Source organism: Hemiscyllium ocellatum, chromosome 21 (genome assembly GCF_020745735.1).
Source record: "Hemiscyllium ocellatum isolate sHemOce1 chromosome 21, sHemOce1.pat.X.cur, whole genome shotgun sequence".
NCBI lineage: Eukaryota > Metazoa > Chordata > Chondrichthyes > Orectolobiformes > Hemiscylliidae > Hemiscyllium > Hemiscyllium ocellatum.
In genome coordinates this window covers 60,723,639-60,728,489 of record NC_083421.1, presented here as the reverse complement: position 1 = coordinate 60,728,489, position 4,851 = coordinate 60,723,639, and positions in this window count along the sequence as shown.

Genomic DNA, 4,851 nt, shown 5'->3' with positions numbered 1-4,851 from the left:
TCCGATTTCCTCCCACAGTCACAAAGATGTGCAGGTCAGGTGAATTGGCCATGCTAAATTGCCCGTAGTGTTAGGTAAAGGGGTAAATGTAGGAGAATGGGTGGGTTGCACTTCGACGGGTCGGTGTGGACTTGTTGGGCCGAAGGGCCAGTTTCCACACTGTAAGTAATCTAATCATCTGACAACAGAGCAGCACTCTGAAAGCTAGTGCTTCCAAATAAACCTGTTGGACTATAACCTGGTGCTGTGTGATTTTTAACTTGGTCCACCCCAGTCCAACACCAGCATCTCCACCTCAGGACATTTACTCTTGTCATTCTTTGTGTAAATCTCAGGCAGAAAACAGACATAAACTAATTTAACCAACCCCTTCCAGCTCAAAAGCAAACCACATTTTGAGGTGTTACTGAAAGAAACTGTTCCCAAGATCCGTTACTTCCTTCTCTCTTCCTCCTCTTGTAAAGGGATGCTTTCTTACCCTGACCCCACATTCTACAGCAGAACAGGGTTGCTCAAAGCCAGAGCTGCCATTGCAGTGTGATTGCTGAAGGCCATTCGACCCATTATCCTTCTGCTAGCTCTTTAGGGAAAAAAATGATCCAATTTGTCCCCCTTTTTTACCCAGTGAGTGTTTACCTTTTTAAATGTTTCCCCAGTGTGATTCAGAGAAGCTTGGTTAATCTGCTTCCATTGTACTTTCAGATTCCAGGTCACAACCACTCACTTAAACCTCCCCATCTCCCTGCCTCTCACTCACATAGACAATAACAGCAGGAGTAGGCCATTTGGTCCTTCATTATGATCATGGCTGATCATCCAACTCAGTCCCCTGTCCCTGCGTTCTCCCCCATGTCCCTTGATCCCTTTGTCCCGAGAATTACGTCCAACTCCTTCCTGAAAACATTCAATGTTTTGATCCCAAATGGTTTTTATGGCAGTGGGTTCCACAGGGGGAAGACATTTCCCCCCATCTCAGTCCGAAATGGCCTTAGGCTGTGATCTAAAAGGGGAGTTGTATCGACTCTACCTCTGGACTGGAAGATCTGACCTTTGACCTTCGGACCTGTTGGCTGTGGGGATGGAGAGGGGACGGAGGGGACGCAGGACCAGGAGCGTGGAGGAGGAGCAGGGGAGTGGAAGGTGATGGGAGAAGAGAAGGAGGGGGACAAAGGGAAGCGGGAAGGGTAAATGTCATAACCTGGTTAAAGAGGTTCTCAAGTTGTAATGTTTTTCAGATTGTGTCTATGGTGGGTGGTGGGTGGTGGGAGGGAGGGGGACTTAGAGTTTTCTTGTTGGGGAGATCCAAGATGGCGGCGACTCAGCAAGTCTGAGTCTACAGAGCCCTTCCCAAAACCTGGGAAAAGTGGGTTTCCTGCCCCCACCACACTTGCCAAACCACCCAAAAAATTTCTTTAATCTTAATTAGCTGCTGAATATTATATTTAAATAGTCTAATACTGAGTGGATAATGAGTAAACCAAAGGGATCCCGCAGCTCTCAGAAAACAAAGACCCCTCCCCCACCCTCCCCTCCTCCTCCGGCTGCAGCTGATGTAAAAACAGGCCTTGAAGAGATGATTGCCAGGCTGGAAACGACACTCGTCAATTTCATCGCAGAATCCAGACAGAGATGGAATGCATTCGAAGAAAAGTTACAAAAGTACAGCCAGGCTCTCGAGGAATTACAGTGCCGAGTGAAGGGGGCGGAGCTAAAGGCCACTACCTCCGAGGCTGCAGCACAAACAGCTGCAGAACAGGTGCGAGCTCTGGAGCAGAGAGTCAGGGCCTTTGAAATCTACATGGATGATATTGACAACAGAAATCGGAGAAAGAATATTCGATTGCTGGGCCTTCAAGAACAAGAAGGGAAAGAACAGTTAGTAGTATTTCTGGAGCGATGGCTGCCCCAGCTTTTAAACCTGGGGGCTGAAACTGACCGGGTAAGGGTGGAGTGGGCCTACCGGGTCGCAGTACGTGGATCTGGCCCAAACCAGCGCCCACGCCCGGTCCTGTTCCGGCTGCAGAGTTATAGGGAGAGGCAGATACTCCTGGACGCCTCCAGAAAGCTTGGAAAGGATCCTAAAGCTATGATTCATGAAGGATCCAAGATTATGTTATTTCAGGACTTCTCCCCGGCTTTGGCACGAAGAAGGAAGGCGTTTGATGAGGTGAAGAAATGTTTAAGGGACTTAGATATTCAATACACCTTACGCTACCCAGCAACGTTATGCTTTACCCACGAAGGATCCGAGTATAATTTTAGATCATCGGAAGAGGCCAAGAAACTTTTAGACTCTGTTAAATAAATCGTAAGAGACAATTTATGTTGGCTTGCCTCTCCCACACTCCGTGGGGAGAAATGGATACTTTATTCTACTTTACTTTTGCCTCTGGGAGCGGGGTTGTCTTCCTTGCTATGTTATTATACTTAACTGTAATCTGTTGGAGTTGTAATTTTATAGTTATGTGTGTTTGTACGTGGCATTGATGCTAGCAGATATACTCAGGTATGGGTGGGGAGGGGTGGGGGTGCAGCGCTCACTGTTAACTCTAGCTCGGTATTATATCTAAATCCTATTAAGGAGCGCCTGGGTTGAGGGTGGGACACTGTTTGGGAGAGGATATGGTGGAACGTTGGAAAGGTAGTAAGGCCCCCTGAGAACAAGGGGGAAGATCTCCATTCAAACATGTTTAATTTTTTTTTGTTCTTATTGTTTGGAAATAACTTCCTTTTTATCATACTGTTATGAGTGTATTAGAGAACATTTTCTCTTATTTGAAGGATGTAAGTGACTCAACTATACACTCTGGATGATTGTGGATTAGTTGAATTTTGATGATTATATATTTAAGATCTATTTTTATATTAATGTTTGTGCTTGAAAATTCTGCTTATTTTTGTAAATTTGTCAAAATGTTAAATTCCCAATAAAAATATCTATAAAAAAAAAGAGTTTTCTTGTTGAAACTATTGGCAGATGCAGTTCCACACCTCCTTCAACAGCCTCCCCATGCTAAAGGATCCAGACACCAGGCTCGGCCATGACCAAGCATCGCCACCTTTCTGACAGACTCTGACAACACTCAAAACATCACCCTGAACACCATCCCCCAACCCCTCAGTTACCTATAAAACCCCACCCTCGTGAAGTCAATGCCAGTCTCTTGCTGACTCTCAGAGATATTGCACCAATGATTGTGACATCCTGTATTCATTTCCAACACTGATTATGAATAAAGTGCAAGCATCTAGAAAATTGTTGTAATCGAACTGTGAGGCACAGCGGCTCAGTGGTTAGCACTGCAGTCTCACAGCATCAGGGTCCCAGGTTCAATTCCAACCTTGAGCAACTGTCTGTGTGGAGTTTGCACGTTCTCCCCGTGACCAGGTGCTCTGGTTTCCTCCCACAGTCCAAAGATGTGCAGGTTAGGGTGGATTGGCCTGGGGGAAATGCAGGATTGCAAGGATAGGATAGGAGGATTGGCTTAGGTATGATGCTCTTCAGAGGGTTGGCATGGACTCAATGGGCTGAATGACCTGTGTCCACACTGTATGGATTCAGGGACACCTCTGGAATGAGCCCGATTTTAGACCCTTTACCCTCCTGCCCAAATGTTGTTGACAATGTGCAGCCAATCAGATGGACTGTGATGGATGGTGTAGCCAATGGTGGGTGGGGTGGGTCTGACTTTAGAATCTTCTAGAAAAACCAGTAAAACTGGCGCTGGGGGTGCACTGGTCCAGGCTCAACACGGACCTCCATTTTCCATGTGTAACGGTTTACTGTGAATCCCCCCTGCCTCCCCATCGACTTCAAAATGTGGCACTATCCAAATGTAGAATGAAGACTGGGAAGACACCTTTCAGTCATAACCTGACTTGGGTCCAGTCTTTCACCTCATTGTCTCTATCACTCCACTCAGCACCACTTGTCAGTGGTGATCCGTGTGCAGCTCTCTGATGCCCCATGAGACCTTGACTCAATATCAGTTGGGCTCAGTGCCAACATGGTCATCTCTAGGTCAGTTCTGCTACGGCATCTCAACTCCCTTTCCCCTGGATGGGTCTGCCAACCCACAGTCAGCCTACATTCGTACAGAAAATTACCAACACCCCATTGATACCAGACCCATTTCAAACACTGTTTTCCTTTTATTGTTCCAATCGCTGGCTGGGCACAGTATTTATTGCCCGTCACCAGTTGCCCTTTGAGAAGGTGGGGGTGAGCTGCCTTCTTGAGCTGCTGCAGTCTGTTGGACGTAGGCAGATACTGTCTGGGAGCAAGTTCCAGGGTTCCGGTCCCAGCGAAGACATGTAAGTGACTTGAAACAACAAAACAGGTTTCTTGTCTGATTTCTAAATTTAACAAAAATGTACATTTGTGTGGCAACTTTTACATGTCAAAATATTTGCAAGGCACTTTGCAGGACAACTTCTGACACTGAGCCAGGGTGTTGTGACTCAGAAAGGAAGAAGTTTGCTCACTGAGCTGGATGGTTTGTTTTCAGATGTTGTGTCACCACACTAAGTAACATCATCAGTGAGCCTCCGGTGAAGCACTGGTGGTATGGCCCGCTCTTTATTTGTGTATTTAGGTTTCCTTGGGTTGATAACATCATTTCCTGTGGAGATATCATTTCCTGTTCTTTTTCTTAGGGGGTGGTAAATCAAGTCCAAGTCAATGTGTTTGTTGATAGAGTTTCGGTTGGAATGCCATCCTTCTAGGAATTCTCGTGCGTGTCTTTGTTTGGCTTGTCCTAGGATGGATGTGTTGTCCCTGTCAAAGTGGTGTTCTTTCTTATTTGTACGCGAGGATAATAGTGAGAGAGGGTCATGTCGTTTTGTTGCTAA